The sequence below is a fragment of the Ornithorhynchus anatinus genome, chromosome 17, assembly GCF_004115215.2.
Source record: "Ornithorhynchus anatinus isolate Pmale09 chromosome 17, mOrnAna1.pri.v4, whole genome shotgun sequence".
Lineage (NCBI taxonomy): Eukaryota > Metazoa > Chordata > Mammalia > Monotremata > Ornithorhynchidae > Ornithorhynchus > Ornithorhynchus anatinus.
The window spans coordinates 18,335,855-18,349,679 of NC_041744.1; positions in this window are offsets into that span (position 1 = coordinate 18,335,855).

The window sequence follows — 13,825 nt, forward strand, 5'->3', positions numbered from 1 at the left end:
CCACGTGGGGCTCACAGTTTTAATCCCCATTTTACAGATAACTGAGGAACTGAGAAGTGAAATGACTTGCCTAAGGTCACACAGCGGACGAGTGGCGGAGCTGGGATGAGAACCCACGTTCCCTGACTCCCAAAGCCCTGCTCTTTCCACTAGGCCACGCTGCTTCTCGTGGAAAGACGGGCCAGGGGCCCGGGAGTTGGGCGGAGAGCCCGGGCCAGACTTTTTGGGTCCCATTTCTAAGGATCCTCAATCAGTCAATCGCATGTGTTGAGCACCTACTTATGTGCAGAGCGTTGGACTAAGCGCTTGGGAGAGTACGATCCAACAGAGTTGGCAGACAGGTTCCTTGCCCTCAACAAGCTTACGGTGTCAAAGGGGAGACGGACATTGATATAAATAAATTAAGGAGATGGACATATGTGCAGTGGAGCTGGGAGGGGGGAGGAATGAAGGGAGCGAGATCAGGGTGACGCAGGAGGGAGAGGGAGAAGAGGAAAGGAGGGTCCTTTCCCTACTTCCTAAAGATGTTGTGATGATAAAATGAAGGGAGTTGATGGGGCATTCATTCAATTCAATAGTATTTACTGAGCGCTTACTATGTGCAGAGCACTGTACTAAGCGCTTGGAATGGACAAATCGGCAACAGATAGAGACAGTCCCTGCCCTCTGACGGGCTTACGGGGGAGACGGGCAGACGAGAACGATGGCAATAAATAGAGTCGAGGGGAAGAACATCTCTTAAAAACAATGGCAAATAAATAGAATCAGGGTGATGTACATCTCATTAAACAAAATAAATAGGGCGATGAAGATATGTAGTCGAACGGACGAGTACAGTGCCGAGGGGGTGGGACGGGAGAGGGGAAGGAGGAGATGGAAAAGGGGGAGAAGAGGGTTTAGCTGCGGAGAGGTGAAGGGGGGTAGAGGGAGCAGAGGGAAAAGGGGGGGAGCTCAGTCTGGGAAGGCCTCTTGGAGGAGGTGAGCTTTTGGTGGAGGGGCAGAACTTGGGCTAAATCAAAACCCTGATAGAAATGAGGCATAGTCAAGGAGTATGGAGGAAAAAAATCCCCAGTTCGTGTCAAAAGCAGAGCAAATTCCAAGAAGCAGAGTGACTCAGGGGAAGGGGCAGGGGCTCGGGAGTCAGAAAGACTCCAAACCTCTACCACGTTAGTACAGTCTCTCATCCTATCCTGCCTCGATCACTGCACCAGCCACCTTTCTGACCTCCCAACCTCCTGCCTCTCCCCACTTCAGTCCATACTTCACTCTGCTGCTCTGATTTTCTTTCTACAGAAACACTCGGGGCATGTCATCCCCCCTCCTCAAAAATCTCCATTCGTTGCCTATCCACCTATCAAACAGAAACTACTCACTATTAGCTTTAAAACTCTCCAACACCTTGCCCGGCTGGGTGATGGTTGCTGGGTTCTAACCCCGGCGCTACCCCTTGCCTGCTGTGCCATCTTGAACAAGTCACTTCACTTCTCTGTGCCTCAGGTCCTTCATCTGGAAAACGGGGATTGAAACCGCGAGCCTCACGTTGGGACAGGGACTATGTCCAATCTGATTAGCTTGGATCTGCCCCAGAGATTAATATAGTATGTGGCGTATAGTAAGCGCTTCACAATTGCCATAAAGAAAGAAAAAGGAAAAGATGTGGGATTGAGATGGGTGGGCTCATGGGAGACTGGGAGGGGACAGTAAGGGGAAGGAGAGAAATCCAGACCTGCTATGGCAAGGAATGCGTCTGTACATTTTGTATTCTACTCTCCCAAAAGCTTAGTACAGTGCTCTGCACATAGTAAGGCTCAACAAATACGACTGAATGAATGGTTCCCCCTCAAGTTGTCTCTCTTTACCCCGTCTTCGAGGCGGGTGGGGAATGGGACCCTCCCTGACCTCTCCCTACCCATTTCTCCCTCCACCATTTTCTAGAGCTGTTTATCCCATCACCCAAATGAGCTTTCTTCCCCAAGCCCATTAGACATGTGGAGATATGGTCTGAAAATCCCATCAACACCTCTATTCCCTTTCAATTAACTCCAAGTAATGGACATTCCTACTTGCATGGAGGCATTTTCGGAGGCGTTATAATTTACCTGACAACAGCTACGGAATCCGCATTCAATTCCCTACCTGGCTTCCTCGACGACAGGGAGATTAGTGTCATCTCCTTCTTGAGGGTGAATTAAAAATGGCTCCTTAATCGGCTCCCTCGACCGATCCTTGTTCTCACCCAAGAGGGAATAGGAAGAGAAGGTGCCGGAATCGTGAAGGGGAGGGTCGCCCTACCAACAACTACCCAGATTAGCTTCCATCTCTGCGTATGGGCCTAGCACTCAAAAGGACCTGGGTTCTAATCGCAGTTCCGCCGCTTGTCGGCTGTGTGACCTGTGTAAAGGTGAGTCATTTCAGTCCTCTGGGCCTCAGTGACTTCATCTGGAAAATGGGGATTAAGACCGTGAGCCCTGTGTGGGACAGGGACTGGGTGAGCTTGTTTCTTGCCCAGAGCTTAGTACAGTGTCTGGAGCAGAGTGAGCGCTTAAATACAAATAAATAAAATTACAGATATGTACCTTGGTGCTGTGGGGCTAGGAGGGGAGGCGAGGAATAGAGAGAACAAGTCAGGATGATGCAGTAGGAGTGAAAGAAGAGGAAAGCTCAGTCAAGGAAGGCCTCTTGAAGGAGATGGGCCTTCACCAAGTCCTTGAAAGGTTGAGGGGAGCAACCGTCTGTCGGATATGAGGAGCGAGGGAGCTCCGGGACGGAGACGGGACGCGGGTGAGAAGTCACCGCCGAGATGGATGAGATCGAGGAACAGTGAGGAGGTCGGAGGCTTTCCGTAATAGCTGGGGTATTTATTAAGCATCTACGTGCCAAGCCCTGAAGGTTGCACTGGGGTAGATACGAGATAATCAAATCAGGCACCGTTCCTGTGGGAGCTCACACTACAGGAGAACAGGTATTTCATCCCCATTTTACGGACGAAGACACTGAGGCCCAGAGAAATGAAGCAACTCACCCGAAGTCACACAGTGACGGGGCCACGTTCGGAACCCAGATCTTTCGACTCCAGAGACCGTGTTCTTTCTACCTGGGCCGCGTGTCGTTTCCGGGGGCGGTCACCTTGACTGACCACAGTCCCGGAGAGATTCGGGCGAGGCGGACAGCCAAGGGAGATTCTGGGAATTAAGACGAAGGAGAAGTACAGTCTGGGCGCGGATTCGTCCCTTCCTCCAAATCTCTTTACTAAAGTGTCAGACCGGGCGGCGAGCGAGATGATTTGGGTAGTTACGTTTTGCTGAGGCCCCAGAACGACCGAGAGAAAGTAAATAAAAAGTGAAATATAAGATGATCTATGGGAGATGGGTACTTGGGGTCAGTAGAGCAGAACAAATCGAGAAGACGAGTTGAGTAAGAGCACATCTCGTCCAAGATGAGGAAGAGCCGGGGAAACGGGCCAGGATGATTAAGAGGAGCTATGAGTCGTAATAAAACGGAACAGAATGATGAGAAAGGAAAGGCGGGAAGATGGAGAAGGTGGGTGTGGAGGAGGGGAGAGGGTGTTAAATTCACGAGGCCCTGTGGGAAAAGTGGCTCAGTGGAAAGAGCCCGGGCTTGGGAGTCAGAGGTCGTGGGTTCAAATCCCGGCTCTGCTGCATGTCGGCTGTGTGACCGCGGGTAAATCACTTAACTACTCTGTGCCTCAGTTCCCTCATCTGTAAAATGGGGATTAAGACTGTGAGCCTCATGTGGGACAACCTGATCACCCTGTATGTACCCCAGCGCTTAGAACACTGCTCTGCATATAATAAGCGTTTAACAAATACCAACATTATTATTATTACTCTGTGCCTCAGTGACCTCATCTGTAAAATGGGGATGAAGACTGTGAGCCCCACATGGGCTAACCTGATTACCTTGGATTTACCCCAGAGCTCAGAACGGTGCTTGGCACATAGTAAGCGCTTAGCAAACACCCATCATCATCATTATTAGATCAATCAGTAGAGGGTGTTGATTTATTCACTGTTAAAATGGCACTTGTCAGCACTTACTATGTGCCAAGCACTATCCTAAGTCATGGGGTAGATACAAGATAATCATAATAATAATAGCGAATGTGGTAGTTTGTTAAACGCTTAGGCAGGCACAAGAGTAGACACAGGATAATCAGGTTGGTCACAGGTCTTAATCCCTGTATTACAAAGGAGGAAACCGAGGCCCAGAGAAACAAAGTGATTTGCCCGAGGTCAAGCAGCAGACAAGAGACAGAGCTGGGATTAGAACCCACGTCTTCCGACTCCCAGACCCGGGCACTTTCCAAGAGACCATGCTGCTTCCCTCTGAAGGACCTCTCAGTTAAACGCTCATTACGTGTCCAGCACTGTTCTGTAAGTGCTGAGGTAGAAACAAGAAAATCGCTCGGACACAGTCCTTATCCCTCATTGGGCTGACACACTACGTAGGAGGGAGAACAGGAATCGAGTCCTCCTTTTACAGAGGAGAAAACTGAGGCAAAAAAACCCCGAAGGGACTCGCTTGTGAATAAAGGCAGAAGCAGGATCAGAACCCAAGTCCTCTGACTCCCAAGCCTGGGCCTCCTCCACTAGGCCACGCTGCTTCTCTACGTCGTCAGAGTCCCGCTCCCCAGGGGGGTCAAGGAACCCTGAGTCCACGGGGAAGGGAACCGGACAGAAAATACAACCGACCCCTACTACTGTTTATCCAAAGGTTGATATTTATCATCTTATATCTTAAAATCGCTAAGCATTCATTCATTAATTCGTTCAGCCGTACTTAGTGAGCTCTCACTGCGTGCGAAGCACCGTCCTAAGCACTTGGAAGAGTATAATACGGCAATAAACGGACACATTTCCTCACCCACGCAATAAGATTGCAGTGGGGAGGCAGATAATATGAATAAATAAATACAGATTCCCTGAAAAATGGATGACTTACTTGTTGAAGGTTGAAGCCATATGACTTTGCGTGGCTCAGTGGATAGAGCCCAGGCCTGGGATTCAGACGGAGGCGGGTTCTAATCCCAGCTCTTCCAAAAGTGTGCTGTGTGATCTTGGGCAAGTCGCTTCACTTCTTCTCTGTACCTCAGTTACGCCATCTGTAAAACAGGGATTAAGACCGTGAGCCCCGTGTGTCCAACCTGATGAGGCTGTAGCTATCCCGGATATCAGGCCCGTGCTTGGCACATAGTAAGCGCATAACAGATACCTTAAAAGATGCCACGTTTGTAACCCGATATTAAAAATACGATCGATGTGGAGAGCATCATAGAATGAGTATGTTTTCAACACCAATGCGTCAAGTCATTTTGCAGCGTTTCTATCAATTGGGTCTCAATTATTAATGCACTACATATTTTCAACCACGGGTAAAAAACAAAGAAACAAGCTTAGTAGAAATCGCTTCTTTTATAAGCAGAAATATGTCCTGCCAACACATCAAATCAAATCGTATTTCTCTCTTTCAAGTGCCTGCACAAGAAGGAGCCAACACTAGCAGAAGGACCACGGGCCGGGGAATCAGAGGACCTGGGTTCTAATCCTGGCTCTGCCAACTGCTCGCTGTGTTGCCACGGGCAATTCACTTCACTGTGCCTCAGTTTCCTCAACTATAAAATGGGGATTCAAAACCCGCTTTTCCTCCTCCTTAGATTGTGAACCCCACGTGCGACAGGTACCGTGTCCAACCCGATGAAATCCGAGTGTTTAGAACAGTGCTTGGCACATAATAGGTCCATATCTGTAATTCATTTATTTCTATTAATATAAATAAATCTCCGTCTCTACACTGTAAGCTTGTTGTGGGCAGGGCATGCGTCTGTTTACCGTTCTATTATACTCTCCCAAGTGCTGAGTAAAGTGCTCTGCATACAGCGAGCGCCCAATAAGTACGACTGATTGAATGATAGCAAGCAACCAGCAGATACCACGGTAATAATTTGGGCTTCCGAACTGGAGAAGACGGGGAGAGAGAAGATGACTCTGGTCTTTTAACTATGACAGGGTGGGAGAGATAGAGGATGTCACCACTCCCTCCCCCTCTAGACCGTAAGCTCTTCGCGGGCAGGGAACGTGTCCATTAATTATTTTCGGCTTAGTCCAGTGCTCTGCCCGTACTAAGTGCTCAACAAATACGGCTGAACGACTGAACGAATCCACCCGATGGAGCCCCCAGAAACGCCGCCCCAGGCTCGTCTCCGAGGGGAGGATTCAGGACAACAGGGGGGAGGATTCAGGATAACAGGACTTGGGGCAGAGTGAAGGATACTGGATGACAGATCCCACGAGCGGAGGGGGCTCGGATGGGGGAGAGGACTCCGGGCAACAGAATCCAGAGGCGGAGGGGCCTCTGGCCTCCTCGGATACTTGAACGGGGAAGGAGAAGTCGTGACGGGAGCTGAAATAGTTTAGATCTGCGGAGACAACCGTTGAAGCGGCGATGATTTACAGGGTTGAGAGACGCACCCCGCCGCTCCATTATGGATCGATACCGGGGTTTCTGAAGGGTTTTCTCGCTTCCATCAAGTCATTAAACAAAAGCACCTTTCTTATTCGGTTTTGTCTCCGCTCAGAAACATTTGTCATAGCGTGTCATCTCCCAGAACAAAGGGGAAAGATCCGGCTACTAGGGGGATCCGTTTCGGCCTCCGCCACAGAGGAACACGAACAATTATTTCTTCTGGCTGTACACAATTACGGAAAAAAGAATCTTTCAAGTTCTAAGAGGAAAAGGAACTGTAGATTCACACACGGCTGCCTTCCTTTCGTCGGCTTCTCCGGGGGGGAAATCATCCGCGCAGCGGAGCGGCCTAGGGGAAAGTGCGTGGGGCTGGGAGGCGGGAGACCCGGATCGCGATCCCGGCTCTGCCGCCTGCTTGCCATGTGACCTTGGACAAGTCACTTGACCTCTCTGGGCTTCAGTTTGCTCATCTGTAAAATGGAAGTGAAATACCCATTCTCCCTCTCCCCTCGACTGGACAGGGAGTCCCATAGGAGTCAGAGGACTGGGCATGTTTCTTACTAGAGTGTTTAGCATAGTGAACGCTTCACGGATATCACAATTAAGTTGACACACCTGGGAAGAGCCAGTTTGTGTGAACAAAGTTTGGGAAGGTTTTTTTCCTCAAGATTTCCCCACAGGAGAAACTACAGGTAGAAGAAGAAGGATTGGAATCTTGAGGAACAGACAGTGGATTCCCTGAAGTAAATTAAAAAAAAAAAGTTTAGAACAATTGTAACCCCTAAGTGCTGGGGTAGATACAACCTCATCAGGTTGGACACAGTCCCTGTCCCCAGGGGACTCACAGTCAAAGAGGGAGGGAAAAGGGGTCTTGAATCTCCACGTGAAAGACTAGGTAACTGAAGCACAGAGAATTCACTTGCCGACAGTCACGCAGCAGGCGACTGGCAGAACTGGGGTTAGAAAAATAATGATAGTAACTGTGGTATTAACCACCTACTAGGTGCCAGACACTGTACTAAGCGCTGGAGGGGATACAATCAAATCAGTTTGGACACAATTCCTGTCCCATGAGGGACTCACAGTCTCAATCCCCATTTTACAGATGAGGTAACTGAGGCACCGAGAAATGAAGCGACTTGTCCGAGGTCACTCAGCAGACAAGCATCACAGTCAGGAATAGAACCCATGACCTTCTGACTCCCGGGCCTGGGCCTTATCCACTCAACTAAGATTAGTAAACTTAGTCCATCTTGGGTTGGACACAGTCCCCTATCCCCCACAGGGATCTCCCGCTCAAAGGGAGAGGGACAATAATAATAATTACGGTTTTTATTAAGGACTTATTGTGTGCCAGGCACTGAACACTGGGAGGGATAGAAGCAAATTGGGTTAGACACAGTGTCTGTCCCACATGGGGCTCGCAATCTTCATCCCCATTTTACAGATGAGAGACCTGAGGTGCAGAGAACTTAATTGACTTGCCCGGGGTCACACAGCGGGCAACTGACGGAGCTGGGATTGGAATAATCCTAATAATCGTGCTTTGGGTTAAGCGGTGCTTCCCCACTGCCCAGAGACTGAGTCCGCGAGGCCTTTCTTCCTGGTCTCTCTGCTTCACCCGCACCCGTGTCATTCATGCTTTCGTCCAAAGCGCCTAATCGACAACCTCAAAGTCCCAGGACAACCGTGAAGCAGTGTGGCTCAATGGAGAGAGCCGGGGCTTGGGAGTCAGGGGTCATGGGTTCGAATCCCAGCTCTGCCACTTGTCAGCTGTGTGACTGTGGGCGAGTCGCTTCACTTCTCTGGGCCTCAGTCACCTGGTAAAGTGGGGATTAACTGTGAGCCTCACGTGGGACGACCTGATTACCCTCTATCTACCCCAGCGCTTAAGATACATAGTAAGCGCTTAAATGGCAACATTTTTTTTTTTTTGAATCGCAACTCTGCCATTTGTCTGCTGTGTGACCTTGACCAAGTCACTTTACTTCTCTGCGCCTCAGTGACCTCATCTTTGAAATGGGGATTGAGATTGGGAGCCCCACACGGGACAGGGACTGTATCCAGCCCGATCTGCTTGTATATACCCCAGACCTTGGTAGTGCCTGGCACAGAGTAAGCGCTTAATAAATTCCATAATTAATTCTCACTTCCCCCTCTGCTCCCCCTTGCGAGTTGGGGGTCGGGGGGGGGGACTCTCCCCAGCTGCCCCCTGAAGCCTCCCCTCATCAGGGGAGGCCATTCCCAGCCTAACTGGCCACTCTCCGGTGCTCTGGCTTGAGTTGGCTCTGACCCTCTGGGGGGTCTGGGTGTGTGTGAGATCAGAAAGGGAGGCAGAGACCAAAGACCCAGAGCGGGTCAGCAACGATAGCTGTCCCGAGCCTGGGGAGGCCCAGGTTTCCGAGGTAATGAGCGTTGGTGCATAATTCATATCCTACGATAGGCAGTGCGGGAAAATGCTCGTCGGCTGCCTCACGAGCCTAATTGTCGGGCTGCCCCTGCAGGTCTCCGTCGTCAGATTAAAGCCTCCTGTCTGCCTGCTTCCATGCGGAGCCACTCTGCTGGTGTCACAAGAGATGTTCCCTCTGGTCCATTTCAGGTCACTCCATGCTTCCTAGCCATAACACTCATCTATCTTTCTCTCTTTTTTGTTTCTCTCTGTCCTTTTTCTTTCTTTTTCCCTCTTCCTTTTTTTCTTTCTCTCTCCTCCACCACCCCCAACCCGCCCCAATCTGTGAATCCATTTCAGGTCATTCTCTGCTTCCTAGAGAAAACACGCAAAACACACACACTCTCTCTCTCCCTCTGTTCTGTGAAACCATTTCAGGTCAGTCCCTGCTTCCTAGAGAAAACACACACACTCTCTCTCACGCTCTCTCTCTGACACACACACACTCTCTCTCCCCCTCTGGGCTGTGAAATGATTTTCAGGTCAGTCCCTGCTTCCTAGAGAAAGCAGACACACACACACACTCCCTCTGTTCTGTGAAACCATTTCAAATCAGTCCCTGCTTACTAGAGAAAACACACACACACAGACCCTCTGTTCTGTGAAGCCATTTCAGATCAGCCCCTGCTTCCCTTTTTTTCTTTTTTCTCTCTCTTCCTCCCTCCCTCCTCTTCTCCCTGTACCTTCCCGCATTCCAGTACTCTTAGTTCCCTCACCATAAGGCAGGCAAGGTTGGAGGCGGTGGAAGGAGAAACTCCCGTCTGAGAGAGCTGGACTTTGGTTCACTTATTCAATCGTATTAATCCAACACAGAAGGGGGTGGGAGAAGAGGAAAGGTGGGGGAACCGGGTCTAGAACCCAGGTCCTTCTGACTCCCCGGCCCGGGCTCTAGCCATTAAGCCAAGTTGCTTCCGTCCGACCGATTACGTGTCCAAAATGGCGAAGGGACGGTCCATCTTACGTCGGCCTAGGAAGGCAGCCGATCAGACTCGGTTAAGCTTCGTTGCCCCATTCCACCACTGACTCCCACTCTGAAAGAGAAGAAACCTCTCCCGAAATCCGACTAGCCTTTAAACCGAGTCTTAGAGATAATAATGTTGGTATTTATTAAGTGCTTACTACGTGCAAAGCACTGTTCTAAGCACTGGGAAGATACAAGGTGATCAGGTTGTCCCACGTGGGGCTCACAGTTTTAATCCCCATTTTACAGATGAGGTAACTGAGGCACAGAGAAGTGAAGTGACTTGCCCAAAGTCACACATCTCTTTGGTGTAGAATCATCTTAATAGGGCGAGTGCGGGAGAGGATCACAGTGACGAATCTGTTCACTTTTCCGCATTTCAACGTCAGATTTCAATTTGTCGTCCCTTTTTATTTCTCCCGTGTCATTCTCTCGAGTTTTACTTCCTCGGTTCCTCTCAGAACCCACTGTCACAATGACTACCAGTTGACACAATGCTTTCAAAGTCTGGGTTTCGATAGCCCATTTTAACTACTTGGGGATTGCGTGATACTGGGTTTCCGTTCTTATTTTTGTTTTTATGGTATCTGTTAAGCACTTACTACATGTCAAACACCGTTCTAAGTGCAGGGGTAGATACAAGTCAGGTAGGTTGAACACAGTCCCTGTCCCACATGGGGCTCACAGTCTAAGGAAGAGGGAGAACAGTAGAACTGAGGCCCGGAAAAGTTACGTGACTTGCTCAAACTCACATAGCAAGCCACCGGCAGAGCTGGAATTTGAACCCAGGTCCTCTGACTCCCAGGCTCTATCCATTAGGCTGCAATGCTTCTCTATTTTATTATTCAATCACATTTTTTGAGTGCTTATTAGACTCCCCAGGCATTAATATCCCTTCCCCGTTTAATGACGCTCATCATTTCCCCGTGGAAAACCACGGAAACCTCCGCCTTGACATTCCCCATCCGGTCGCCCCGGACAACGAGATGGTGGAAAGAGCACGGGAGACGGCGTATAATTCTGAGGTACCGATTTCTGATGGTCACCTCTCAACGGGTCGCGTACCCGATATCATCCCGTCAGCTCCCGGAGGGCAGGGAACAACCGGCTTTGCTTCGGCCATCCCCTCTCGGGCTCTCAGCAGGCCTTGGAGCGACGCTATGTATTGGCCACCTACAATGGGCTGCGAGTTCTACCGGCGCCATATGCCAGTGAACGGCTCGACCGTGGATGAAACCTGCGGAGCACCTTCTGAGTGCAAAGCGCCTCGGGAGAGTACGAGAGAATCAGGTTTATTTGAACGTGAAAATATTCCCCAAATTACACATTCGTTATTGCCCTAGATGAATTTCAATTAGAAAGCGAGACGATCTCGGGTGGAAGAATTATTCCCTTGGCATTTTAGCAGACTGATTTTGAAGAAGCGAGAGAGAGAACTTTTTCTTTTATTGGATGGCCCTTTTCCTGGATATCTGTGACAGAGAGCATCTAGATTTATACTACTATGAGCAGGGGACATGTCTTGTTTATTGCTGCTTCTCACTCCCCCAAGTGCTTAGAACAGTGTTCTGCACAAGGTCAGCGGTCAATAAATACGACCGAACGAATGCCTGAATTCAACATGAGAAAAATTTTACCTCAGAAGATGGCGGCACTGGCTTTGGGATGTAGCGGTCGTATTTACTGAGCACGTACTGTGAAGCTTGCAGTCTAGCGGGGGAGACCTTTATTAATATAAATCAATGACTTATAACGCAAAAATCAATCACTGATACTGAGCACTTACTATATGCGGAGTGCTGGACTAAGCTCTCGGGAGAGTACAACACAACTGAATTAGGAGACAGGTTCCCTGCCCTTGATGAGTTTAGAGACCAGAGGCTGAATCATAGCTAATGGTGAGGAGTTTCTGCCTTAGATGCCGTCCTGCCACCGCAAAATGCAGGACATCGCGAGGGGGAGTCTTGGAAAACATGAGAGGAATCGGTTCTTCACCTATGGAATCGTGTCCCCGGTGGAAGATGAGTGCCTTAGAGGACGTTATCGATCGACGAGAGGAGACGCCACCTTCCCCATATTTATTTCCACCTCCCCGTCTGTTTGCAGAGGAGCATCGCGCGAGTCCATTTTCTGACATATTTGGTCCACACCGACACAGTCTTCATTAGCTGTCAGGGGCAATTGCTCTGTTGGTGCGGAATATAGCGGCCACGTGTTTACCGGCTAAATCGAACATATTCTTCTCGGGGGACAGGGACAGAGGTCTGCTGTTGGGCCCGTCTGATGAGAAGGATATCCGGGAAAGAGCTTATCGGCTCCGGCCTCACGTTTGCTAAACGGATATATCACGGTTCGCTTTTCCTGGCTTACGGAGTCTGAATTACTCGGCGCCCACAATTTCTTCGCGTCTGCCTTGGCTGGGAGAAAGGAGCTAACTGCGGTAATTTTCTGCCCCTGAGAATATCTGAGCAAATATTTATGGCAGATCAAACCCAGGGATCCTGTGGGTTTTAATTGGAAAAAGTCTGGGGTTTTTTTTTCCTCAAAAAAAAATCAATCCCTTGCTCTACTCCTGAGAACCTTCCAAAGCCTGCTGTGAGCAATGGCTGTTGTTACACTGGAGACTCAATATAAGTAACAATAATAAGAATGTTGGTATTTGTTAAGCGCTTACTATGTGCAGGGCAGTGTTGTAAGCACTGTGGTAGATACAGGGTAATCAGGTTGTCCCACGAGAGGCTCTCAGTCAATCCCCATTTTACAGATGAGGTAACTGAGGCACAGAGAAGTTAACTGACTTACCCACAGTCACAAACCTGCTAAGTGGCAAAGCCGTAGTGATAATAATCATAATGCTGTTTGTTAAGGGCTTGCTCTGTGCTACACCCTATGCTAAGCTCTTGGGTGTATACTCTTGATGTTCTCTCCACCCACAATCCCACAGCAATTACGGACCTCTTATAAACGACTGATTTATTCATATTACTGTCCGTCACCCTCTCTAGACTGTAAGCTCATCATGGGCAGGGAACTTGTCCGCTAATTCTGTCATATTATACTCTCCTGAGAGTGCTCTGCACACAGTAGGCAGGAATTATTTAATAATAATAATAATAATAATGATTGTACTTGTTTGGCAGTGACTATGTGCCAAGCACTGTTGTAAGCGCTGGGGTAGATATAAGATAATCAGGTTGTCCCACATGGGGGGGGGGGGAGGCACAGTCTTAATCCCCATTTTACAGATGAGGTAACTGAGGCACAGAAAACTGAAGTGGCTTGCCCAAGGTCACGCAGCAGACAAATGGCAGAGCCGGGATTAGAACCCACGGCCTCCAACTCCCAAGCCTGTGCTCTTGGCACTGAGCCACGCTGCTCCTCCATTATTTAATCCCCATCCTAGCCTCCACTCCAGATCTGCCCCGGCTAATCGATCAATTGTATTTAGTGAGTGCTTATTAGGTGCAGAGCACTGTGCTAAGTGCTTGGGAGAGCACAATACAACAGAAACATCAGTCACGTTCCCTACCCACAATGAGTTTCCAGGCTAGAGGGCGAGAGACCTGGGGCCTCAGTTACCCTACCTGCAAAATGGGGATAAAATCCCCCTTCTCCCGGCCCCTTACACCGTGAATTCAACGAAGGACAGGAACTGGGTCCGATCTGATCGCATGGGATCCACCCCAGCGCTCAGCCCATGCTCAGCATAAAATAAGCGCTTCACACACATGGCGGTTATCATTAGAACGCAATCAAATCAGACCCAGGAATTGTCCCTTCATGAGGGCTCACGGTTTTCCTAAAGCAGAACTCAAATCTGCAATTTCAGTTCCTTCTATGTCCGATATTTTCTTTCCGTCGCTCTTCTCCGTTATTCGAAAACACAACTGTAAACGCGTTTATGTTATTAACGGTCCCGAGAGGACGCCCTT